Source organism: Pyxicephalus adspersus, chromosome Z (assembly GCF_032062135.1).
Source record: "Pyxicephalus adspersus chromosome Z, UCB_Pads_2.0, whole genome shotgun sequence".
NCBI classification, from domain to species: Eukaryota; Metazoa; Chordata; class Amphibia; order Anura; family Pyxicephalidae; genus Pyxicephalus; species Pyxicephalus adspersus.
The window spans coordinates 25,728,990-25,741,309 of NC_092871.1; the positions used below are offsets into that span (position 1 = coordinate 25,728,990).

The window sequence follows — 12,320 nt, forward strand, 5'->3', positions numbered from 1 at the left end:
ATGGGGGCCCCCATACAGGCAGGCAGTACAGATGGGGGCCCCTATACAGACAGGCAGTACAGATGGGGGCCCCCATACAGGCAGGCAGTACAGATAGGGGCCCCCATACAGACAGGCAATACAGCTAGGGGGGCCCATACAGACAGGCAGTACAGCTAGGGGGGCCCATACAGACAGGCAATACGGCTAGGGGCCCCCCATACAGTCAGGCAGTACGGCTAGGTCCCCCCATACAGGCAGTACGGCTAGGGGCCCCCATACAGGCAGTACGGCTAGGGGCCCCCATACAGGCAGGCAGTACAGGTAGGGGCCCCCATACAGGCAGGCAGTAGAGCTAGGGGCCCCTATACAGGCAGGCAATACAGCTAGGGGCCCCCATACAGGCAGTACACATCCCTATGAGGCTCCTGCACACCCCCCGTATATATGGCGGTCAGGACGCCCGGCACCCCGTCAGTCATCCCCGCACGGCTCACCTCTCCTCTCAGGGTGGGTCCCGGATCCTCCGCCGAGTCCGGAGCTCCGGAAGGAAGTAGAAGAGGCGGCTCAGCGGAAGTGACAAGCACGCCCGGGTCAGCCGAGGCTGGAGGCGGAGTGTGGCCGGGGGTACCGGCAGTGGGCCAGGTTGGGTCCTGGGTGTTACACTAAGGCACAGTACATGGTGTACGATAGCGAACGTAAAGCCGGAGGTGTTCTTGATAACTAGGACTGGTCGCTATGGTAACAGCGGCAGCCCTGAGCTCATTGTGGGGAGACACCCCAGGAGAATGCATTGGGGTTATTAGGAATATGGAGAAGTCCTAGGGTCCCATTTCCATATAAAAGTGACATAGAGAAAACACTTTCACTTTGGTGAAAATATTGGTGAATACACATTATCATTGTTAACTTTTTTTATAAAGCACCAACATACGCCACAGCGCTGTACAACTAATAGGGATTGCACATAACAAACCTGCACAATAGAGAAGTACAACCAGTGACACCGGAGAGGACCCTGACCCACAGAGCTTACAATCTGATGTGTAAAAGACAATCAGTGTGGGTTAAAGTTTATGTAAAGTCAAACGTTTTTACTTTGAACAGGGAAGGGTTAAAACTGTTGTCCTATATTTTCCTTCACTTCCTGTTTTATAAAGTTAATAGGAAGTCAGGCAGAGTTTGGCCTGCTTTGTGTTGCCTTTCTCTGTATGAAGCCTGTAGAGGTGACCTGATCCACTATGGGGGAGGTGTGCAGGTTGTGCACAGGTAAGGGGGGGCATGTAGGTAGCTTACAGGTGATCTGTGGATGAGATGTGTAGGTGGGGTAGAAGTGATGGGTGGACGCGATGCCTAGGCAAATCATAGGTAATGGGCAGTATGGTGGCTCAGGGGTTAGCACTCTGGTCTTTGCAGCGCTAGGTCCCAGGTTTGAATCTCAGCCAGGGCACTATCTGCATGGAGTTTGCAGGCTCTCCCCGTGTTTGTGTGGGTTTCCTCCCACATTCCAAAAACATGCAGTTAAGTTTATTGGCTTCCCCCAAAATTGTCCTTAGACTGTAATAAAGACATATGACTATGGAAGGGACATGAGATTGTGAGCTCCTTTGAGGGAAAGTTAATGACATGACTATGGACTTTGTACAGCGCTGTGTAATATGTTGGCGCTTTATAAATACTGTATAACAATAATAATGGGTGGACGGGGTATGTTAGTAACCCAGAGGTGATGGACAGATGAGGTGTGTAGGTAAGTCAGGGCTGATGAGTAGACAAGATGAGTAGGTACCCCAGAGGTGATCAGTGAAGGTAAGCAGGGTGTGCAGAGGTGAGGGGTAGACAAACTGTGCAGGGGGTGTAAAGGTGAACAATGAGTCTGAGAACGGGGTTTAACCATCGGGGTAACTTTTGCGTCTAAGGCTACGCACACACGTGCAAAAATTGTTGTTGAAAACGAATGATTAACAACTGATTGTCCAAAAATCGTTAACAAAAAAAGGGAACAACTACAGACCAACGATGAATGAGGAATGTCGCTGGAAAGAAACGACCGTCCCAGCCGATCTGATTGGGTGACGATCGTTCACTATCTATTGTGTGTACGGTCGTTCAGTGATTGTGGATTGTTCTGCAGTACACTTTCTCTGGTACACGTCACTTTTTGCATCATTCAAACGATCGTATCCAGTGTGTGTACATTATTGATGGATAGTATTTGAACAATCGCATCATTACAGCATTTAGATGCATACACTATACGTTCAAAATAATCGTGAATAATCATTGATCTGTTGTTCTTCTAACAACTGTTTTCTAACAATAATTATTGCACTGTGTACCTAGCCTTAGGAAATTGTTGGGGATTCTTTCCATTACCTGTTCAGAGTTTTCATTGTCCCATCATTGTGTAGTCGCTGACCATTATACCCAAACTCTTCCTTCACTATCTGTATTCTGTATGCAGCTAATGGAAGATGTGTAATATAAAAATATATTGTGTTGAGGTAGATAAATGTCTGTGAGATTTATATAGCACTGTGATTAAAGTTTATTTGTGGCCAATGTGTGCCGTGCATTCAGTGATTAGGTTCAGGTTGCTCCCTAGAACCCTTCTTTATGTTACTTAATGCGCCCTTGATCAACTTTCGCTACGTACTTGCGCATTACGGTTCTCCTTGAAATGCACAGGAAGCTCCAACAGTTTTATTTGGGTTGAAGTGGATACAGTGGATGAAGTGAAAGAGCCACTCAATCTACCTGCTTGGGGAATGGAGACGTTCACTTTAACCTACAGCTGACCATAAATGAATCCAAATACTACCCATGATATTGGGATGTAACGAGTAACACGGGAAAACAATCATTCCTAACTTTATTATCCCTCCAAAGACTGTATTTACCATAATGTCACTTGTGGGCCACCAAATAATGGCAGGTTTACTACTGTATTTGGCCAATACAAAAAACAGCGGGTTTGGTACCATCATGGTTCTACATGGAGCAGATGGTTGGTACCACAATGAGTTCAATGGGATCAGCACTGTCAGTGATTACCATAAGATGTTCCCCTATTGCAGCCACCTCTTGACATTTAGGAACTGTACAGGTAGTCCCCGGGTTAAGGACATCCAACATACGGAAGTTTCCTAGATACGAACAGGTGGTTCGCATGACTTGGAGAAGAAATCTTTTGCTAAACACCCCTGAGGTTGTGGGTGATCTTAGGCGGTGAGCTCTTTCTGCAGCCTCTTGTAACCCTTTAATGACCAAGACAAACTCTGCAATTGTTTCTTTTTGCATATCAAAGCACAGCTTGCTCCAGGTGGTAATGAATGTCTAGACTCCATAAAGTTTTTTTGCTTTGTGATTAGCTCACAGTGAGGATTTTATACAGTAACTGACACCATGCTGCCTAATAATATGTTAGGACAAACATCTGTCCTAATTTCATTTATTAAAATATAGTACCTGTTCCGACTTACATACAAATTCAATTTAAGAACAAACATACGGTCCGTATCTTGTATGTAACCCGTTGACTACCTGTATAAGGAAGATGGTGCAGGGGATGTCGGCATATAGTCCTGCATGTAAAGCAGCGTGCAACCTATTTTAATCTTACTTTTACTATGATGTAAGTGGAAATGCCATGGAAATCTGCATCTCAGTAAATGAAAGTAGAACTTAAGCCCAACTTTTCTCAAAAATTTTCAGTTCTGGATAGGACGAGGGTGCCAAAATCCCTACAGAGCCTATAACCCCTGCCTGCAGCTTGGGCCTGATATATGGACCCTCATCCACTGCCATAAGACAACAGAAGAGGGACAATATCTTCTAAAGCTCTAAACACAAATGTATTCAGCTAAATACAGTCATGTGAAAAAGAAAGTACACCCTCCTTGATAGTAGTATGAGTAGGTTTACAAAGCAATACATGACAGCCAAGCACCTAGCTCCTGTTTTAATTTGTAAACCTATTTCAATTATTATTGCTGGCAAGGTAGTCCCTTAGGTTTCATCCCTTTTTGGGTGGAACCATTTCATGAACCTAACATCCACTCGTGGGACATCATCTTTCCACTCCACAAACATTTTAATACCCCTGAGGGAGCCGTTACTGGGGGAAACGCTTCTGGTAATCATCCCAAGTGTTTGTGACTTGATTGATGGACCTTTTATGGACTCAAGGAGCAACTAAGGCTCCAAATGTTTACTCACTAATTAGACCTAATATGGCCCTATGACCAAGATATACTTTGTAAATGTATTTGTTGAAGACTGTAAATTTATTGTTGCATTCAAAAAAACACCCTCTGTTCTTTCTTCTCTGTTTTAATTGTATTACATACAAGGGCTCATATCAAGGCATAATAAAAAAAGGCTGGTCCTTAACAGGTTCTACAGTTACTTAAATCTAACCTCAGGTGTAAAATCTACGACATGTTCAGTCAACTCAATAACTGCAAGGTGCTCGGGGCTTGTGACTTCAAAACAAACCCAAATCATGACCACCGTGTATGACAGTTGGTAGAAGGTTATTGTGCTGTGTGTGATTTTTACCAAAGCAGTGCTGTGCGGTATTGCCAGAAATCTCAATTTGTGTCTTGTCTATCTAAAAGACATTGTTACAGAAGTTTCCAGTATTTTTCTGATGCAACTTTGCAAACCTAAGCTGCTCTGCCATGTTTTTTTTTTTACTGACAAGAGGCTTTTTCCTGGCAACCCTTCCAAACAAGCCATACTTATTCAGGTTTATTCTGATTGTACTGTTATGAAGGGGGACAAGGTGCATTAGTGGCGGGACTGCCCGTAGGAGAAGCCTATGGGAAACTTCCCAAAGATAAGGTAAAAATGGACGGGCAGCGTAGAGCTCCAGTGAGTTAGGTTTGGGCGAAATAGCCATGGTATTCATCAGTTGTTGTAAATTGTGACCAATAAAACCATGTATTGGCTACTTTTCTGCTAGTACCTCGAATGGAGGACCTAAGGTCCTCCTTGCAGTGGATTTCATTAACCCTGTGTAACCATAACTGAACCGCGGGCTCTGCCAGCAGGTGGCTCTACAGGAGATAGAAGCAATGATCAGATGTCTTACTACTGAAGTCTTGTATGCTTTCAGTGGGAAGGAGTTGTGTTGCAAAAGGAAAAAGGCCGGTTCATCCGGAATGGGTTGGTCTGACATTTGTTGGACTATGGATCTGATTGTTATCCAAAAAGTTCTCAGAAGGGGACAATGTAAAAATGTGAGAAGGGAACCTTTCTCTTTCTGACACCTCCAGCAACAATCTGACACATTTGGGAAAATGTGATGTAGCTTCCCTGGAGTACGATACCACAGTGGGATCACTTTGTAACAAGTTTCTTGGATTCTGCTGCTTATGGATGCCTTGTGGGTCCAATATAGGACATTTCCTTTTTTTTCTGTGGAGAGGGTGAGACCCAGATCAGTCTCCCAGGAGAAATGTGGGTGTGTATTCAGGAGGTGAGACCTGTAAAAGCGTACTGTTATGAACTTTAACATTTAACATGCTAACTTAGGCCTTGTGGACCTTGGGGTGAATTTGATAGGACATCCACTCCTGCAAAGGTTGGTCACTGCCTGTAATGTTTTCCACTTAAATTTCTCAGTGTAGAATTATAAACTTCATAATGCATGGGAATTGTCTTATAACTCATGATTGCTGATGTCTTTCCTTTGTAGCATTGTGTTAACACACACCAAAATGCTCCAGACTAGCATGTGATCGCATTTGCTGATGATCAATTAATCAAGTGCATTTGATCTGCAGCATCTTACTGTTACTTACCTTCCTAATTCCTATGGAAGATGGAAGGGTGTACTTCATTTATCACACACTGCTTCTGCTTTTTTGTTGCTATGTACACGCGTTCAACGGTTCTCGCCCGAAAATCAGCTCAGGGCCGATATCGGGCGAGAATCTGGTGTGTGTACAGCGCCCATCGTCCAAACGTCAGTCCTGGCAGATCCACAGATAATGGACAACTAACGATCCTAATGCAAGGAAAGGGGGGAGCACGAAGCAGGGTGCCGCTCCGTCTTTCTCCCCCTCCTCTTTGCATAGAGCAGAACGGTGCTGTATGTAGAAGTGCTAGTCTTTGGAGAGGATCGTGAACTATCCTTTCCAACTACTATTATTGCTCGTGTGTATGCGGCTTAAGACCTCCTAAAGACCAGATGATGCTTTATTACGTCCTGATACATAAAACCTTAGAATTGAAAGCAGATGTACTCTTTTTTACATGACCATACATTGCTTGTGCTTTCAAAATCTTACAGTCCTGAGTCTAATTCAGGCACGGTCTAAGTATAAAGCCTGTTACCTGCTAGCAGTTGTAGATTGGGGTCCTTGCTGACTGTAGGAAACAGTGATCACTGTTGAAGGGATTTAACAAGCCGAGTCAAAGCTCTCCAATCAGTGAGATTTGCTGATTGCAGAGCTGTAAGTCTAGATTGTCAGAAAAGTGTCAGACCTCTGCATGGAGATCACTGCTTCCCCAAGAGTTCCTCTCTGCAGCTCCTGGCAAATGACAGATTTTCCTACATAGGCAGTGACTGCTTATCAGTGCAAATCATTGAATATCATTTGATTTAATGCACCTGGAATGTATTAAGCTACTTTATTCGGATTCAAATTCAGCTTTACCTGGAACACATAGATGAAAACCTGACCACAGTTTTAAACTATTTGAGAGCATTCCTAATAATGGATGGATTGAAGAATATACAGGTAATCCCCGGGTTAAAGACATCCAACTTACGGATGCCTCCTAGATACAAACGGGGCTTCCCTGCTTGCTGTGTGCAAAACAAGGTTTGATGGTGGTCGGGTTTGCATGCATTAATTTTTTTTTGCTTTGTTTGTGATTAACTCACAGTGAGGATTTTATACAGTACCTGACACCACACTGCACCACACAAACATCTGTCCTAATTGCATTTATTAAAATAATGTACCTGTTCCGACTTACATACAAATTCAATTTAAGAACAAACATACAGTCCCTATCTCATATGTAACCTGGGAACTACCTGTTTGTCAATAGGTCTTGCCTTATGTATCCAGGACAAGCCAGTGCCACAACCTGTTTTTTTTTTTAAATTACTATAGTCACATGCTGAATTTTTATACCACTTCTAATTACTGGAGTGATCAGCAGCATTTTAAGCACAGATGAGGACAAAGTAGAACAGGTAGAGATTAGATTAATATTGCTGCAACCATGTCACTGGGTAAAGAGGTGAATTTGTTGACTAGGTGCTATTTAAATGTGAACAACAGTCTTGTACAGGTATGTCTACCTGTTCTGCAGCCCCCCAAAAAAGTGGGTGGATAGCACAGTAAATGCTGAAATGTTTAAATAAATGTGTCACCTGGAAGGTGCTTGGGGCGTGAATCAAGCTCTTTCATCATAGCAGAAGTCAATATTTGCATATAATCAATGACTAATCAGTATGACACAAGTTTAGTGTTGGTGTAATGAATACAAATAAACTATTTCTACTATGAAGGGGGGGATTGCACCTTTTCCAAGGATTGTAGGCAAACATGGCAATTGGCTGTATATTTTCTTTTTTATTAAACAGATTCTATATACCTGAGGATCAAACAGTAAATAATACAAAGCACCCCAGTCAGATTCATTGTCTGCACAAGTAGGTGATAGGATTTATGGTCCTAAATGCAGGGTAGCTTTGCTAATGGTAATGAATATTTAATCTGCTAATTGACTGCACAAAATCAATGTCAGTTAATTCTTCTTTTTTGGCGAAGGTTTTTCTGTAATAACGTGCAGCAAAATAACATATCGATCGTAGTCAGAAGGCTGCTTCTCCTACATCAGTCAATAGAAGCAGAGCGTTCCAAAGTAACGTGAGGAATTGTCCACTAGAGCTAAAATTTAATTAAGAGTTCTTTATTTGTAGAAATACCACTACATCTTCATCGAATGAGGATCTCCGGGAGAAATGGAGAATGTACACAGCATCACATCTTGTCAGCAGATGTCAGTGTAGGATGGGTAACCATTCCTTGGTGGAGGCCGCAATGAAAATCTGTTTTCTTCTAGACATTTCTAATACTGTGCCAGTAAATATTTTCATTTTGAGAATTAACTGGAGTTTGTGAATCTATTTGCAAAGCAGTCAAAAGCAGTGGGTTGCAAACATTCTCTACTGCATATTAATAATAAATATTACAGGGGGGGGGCTCTGAATGCTGAGAACCCCCTCATAGTTTAATAGCCACAAATATCCAACACTGACAATTATAGTTGGGTATTTTTTATTATATATATGTGTGATCTATTGCTACATAGTAAAGATGTTCTGGCCGTAATGTTTTCATAGAGTTTGGCACCGTGTGTATTTTGTTATATTTATTTATATTTATGATAATTTTTTATATGGGTTAGCCTAAGTAGTGAACAACAGAAGATCAAATCACACTCACCACAAGTCTAACTATATGCCTATTGCAGACAGGGCCTGGATTTCTCACATGGCCACCTATGCAGTAGCCTCTGAGGGGCAGCAGGGGAACACTGCCTTACATAGGGGCACATGTGCATGGTTTCCTGTGCAAGCTGGCAGAAGTGTGTGTACACATACTCAATTGTTTCACGCAGCTATGCATGCCCCTCTGGGTTCGCACTTGCTTGCACTGATGGCATGCATACGTGTGCACAAGCACATATTTGGTGCTAGGCAGCCTATTTAAATGCATTCCCTGCCCATTTGCTGTCTGGTCTTTAGCTCTGTATGCATCAGATCTGTGTTCTTGATCACCTGTAGTTACTGGGATTTTACCCTGACCTTGCTCTTTGGATCACCCTCCTCTTATCTTTATATGGGCCCTGTCTAATTGTTGATGATCTTGGCTTGTTCTTTGACCTGCCTATCCTACGATTCTCTACTTCCCTTGGCAGCATATTGCCGACTTCTGCCTGTTACTTGACTTGCTTTTTATTTGTGCTTCTGTATCTCAATTGGTCTCCTTGCACCCAGTCCCCCTTGTCACCAATATTGCGGCCACTAGAACCAGATAGGCTACCTTCATCACCTTGGGCATTCACTAGGTATGTGCCACTCTGACACTGCTCCCATCTGCCTCCTCTGTCCTGCCTGACTAGTCCTTTCTCTTTTCTGTACGATGAAAAGAGCCACCTGCTGTTGTTCTGCCCATCTCCCCATTTGTTCAAGGCAGCTGGCTGTGTAGTGGGAGCACACACACACACTATTAATACCCATGCACCCACATCTTGAGCAGGATTCCAGTCTTTTCCACACTCTTGTGCATTGTGATTTTTGGAGGGAGGTTGTACAATTAAGGATGAGATAAGTATGATGCTAGAAAAGAAAGGCCTGGACAGCAGACAACCCTTGCACTAGAATGGCACATTAAATTAATGGAGCAGAAGGAGCGTGCAGAGAGACAGGTGGTATGTGGTGTGTCTGTCAAGGGCTGATATTGGGGCAAGTGGGGGCAGCACAAGCTAGATGACCTAGGGGAGAAAAAAGTATAAATCCAGGCCAAATTCCAGAGCAGTGAGATTCATCAGATCTACTAGCTTGCTGAATATTGTGCTCATCTTTTAGTAGTTAGAAGCACAATTCCCAAGCATCACAAAAAAATGGGGGCTGTTCATGCTTTACTTTAACTCCACCATGTCGTTATTAATTTTTTTTGCAATTATCCTATTTTTCACCTAAAAGCCAACCCAAAGATGCAGATGTCTTAACCTGTGCTAGAATGTTTAGTGCTAGTTACCTACATGTGTCAAAGGTTAAGTGTCTCATGTCATTAATCGAAGGATTACCTTTAACTATTAAAAGGGAACTGATTCTGCATAGCACTAAATATGAATAAACCATGTATTAGGTGGGGAAGAAATACTATAAAAATGGAATTAGACTTTTGGGAATAAAGTGTCACCTTTATTTCCATAGTGACAGTAATGGCAGCCCATATTCAGTGTTAAAGAAAACCCAAAAAGCTTCATGTAAAAGAAAATCTTTCTTTTTTAGATTGGAGGTTTCAGGTTTTCAATGTTATACTTGACAGTATTAAGGTCATTTTACCTGGCTGATCAGGAAATTATGGTAAATCCGCAAAGTGGGGGCACAGACTGCAACAAAAGAAATGAAGAAGTATTAAAAGCCCCCCCACTTCATATTAGTCAAGGCCCCCATTTTGCCTAAAACCGTTACAGGTTACCTCAATAGACATATTCTGTGTCCAATGACAGCAGCATTCCTGTGCTATGGTGTATGATGAATGAACGTGGTGATTAGCTGAAGAGGGCAGCAATTGTATGGCATACAGCATTTGATAGAGGGTTAAAAGGGGACTCTGTGCTAACCCTTAATATTGGGGAAGTATCATTATAAGGATCATTATAAAGTTCAATGGAGTGTATCAGGAGCCCATGTCCACTTAACGTGTAGCGCAATAGCAACTTGGTCACTGCTTCGGTAGTATAACCACTCATTATGCATCCATATGATTATAATTTTATTTGTGATTTTTGAATGTTTAAAAGTCCAGGTATAATGTTGTGTAAACTGATTTTGTTCTTTATATTGTTGTTCTATTTATTATTATCATACCATACTTGATAAGTGTGGGGGATTGTATTATTTTTGGAATAGTCTTACTGTTGAGTCAACAACTCTGGTTGGATTTAAATTTGGGGAATTTTGTTGAACCACAATATTGCTGACCTTTGGAGCTATGTCTTGTCCACATGTCCTCCAGCAATGGGTGTAATGGCATTTCTGAGGGTGGGTTTCCTTAACCTGACAACAGTGGATTATGCTTATGTAATGTTTGTTCAACTTTATAAGCTTAAATGATGTGTTGGTAGACTGGAACAGAGTATTGTCACCCAAGTGACTACACAAAGACCTCCATGGCAAATCACAGGTATTATAATAAAAGTTGAGAAATTAAAAAAAATAATAAAAACATTTTTAAATGATTTTACACATTGGTTGGGTTTACATATAATTTAAAGCTAAACTTTATCCTTCGCTTCAATCTTCTAGAGTTGTACAGGCTCCTCGCTACTGAAAACAATTTCATTGATTAATATTAATTCCCAGCATGCTCCTAGCTTCTGACAACGTGCATTGAAATTTGCAGCAAGTTAAATAGAGCTTCCTAATTTCCTGGCTAAAGGACATTCAACATCATCTAGCTGGATTTCAGTTCTATCAGTAATAGAGGCTCAGCATCCCATGTGGGTGATCGGGGGCTCCCCTTCCACCAGCTAATATCTTTTTGTATTGCATAGAAACAAAGTGATGATGTTAATAGGTCTAAACAAAGTTATGTAATGGAAACAGAATGGTTTAATCTAATAATATCATTTGCATTCTGATGTAGGAAGAAAGGAGGAACCAGGGAAGGTTAAATATTAGCAGATTAAAATTCAGCTTTAAGCATTTAGTAGTCTTGTAAAGGTTGGAATTGGTGTAAATTAAACCTCTTTTGCACTTACCCCAGACTTCCAATCTGTCAATTAATGTCTAGTCAGCTAATTTGCTGGCTGATGAAAGCTCCCGTGGACTGCTTAGCCTCAATCAGCAGTGTTTTTAAAAGGCAATGAAATTCACTGCAGTCTATTCTCATTTTTGGCCTAACAATGGCATTGAGCTGGCAGCAATGTCGCTGTATTATATCTGCATCTGGTTTGTTAACGTTGATTCACATAAACATGCTCCAGCACCAGGAATTGTTTTCCTTACCTGTTTTATAGCTAAGTTTAATAGCTAAGGTGCAGAATTTAGGAAATGTATATACTTTTTTAAAATTTGGATATGTCAGGCCTGATCTGGTTGAATTTTTTGGCTGTTCAGAGCACTTTGCCATTCCATACACCAATAGTGAAGTTATAAAACAGGTGGTAGAAAAATTGGTTCTAGAAAAAAAGTTATACTAGAATAGATTAGTTTGCACTTGGGTTTAAGGGAGGCCATGGGCTTAAACCCCCCCCCCCCCCCCCTTTAGCATAGGTTGTGGGAAAGAAACTCTGTCCCTCAACTGAGTGACCCCCAACTGTTAAGGGAACGCATGGACAGGAAGGAGGCAGGCTTTATGCTTGAGTAAAATACTGGTGTCTGAACACATTCACAGCTTTAATACACCCCTAGTATGTTATCTAAATCAGCCGTCCCCAACCTGTAGTGGTACGCGGCTTTGGCCGGTGCACCCCCCAGCAGGGTCAGGAGAAAGACCCAGGGGGCGCACCAGCTAGAGCCGTGTACCTCAGGGCGGTGGGCGGATTGTGTCTCTGGAGTCTGCGGTCCAAAGTCTGTAAAC

General features: G+C 42.2%; 1 protein-coding gene across 2 annotated transcripts in view; it reads right to left on the minus strand.

The window, feature by feature from the left end:
- The window catches only part of RAP2C (RAP2C, member of RAS oncogene family), an 18,780-nt gene extending 18,152 nt beyond the window's left edge, over positions 1-628 (minus strand). For both annotated transcript variants that reach the window (XR_011923614.1, XM_072431945.1), the window contains exon 1: positions 477-628. The gene's annotated coding sequence lies outside the window, so the exon portion shown is untranslated. The remainder of the gene's footprint in view (positions 1-476) is intronic.
- Between the last annotated feature and the right edge of the window lie 11,692 nt (positions 629-12,320).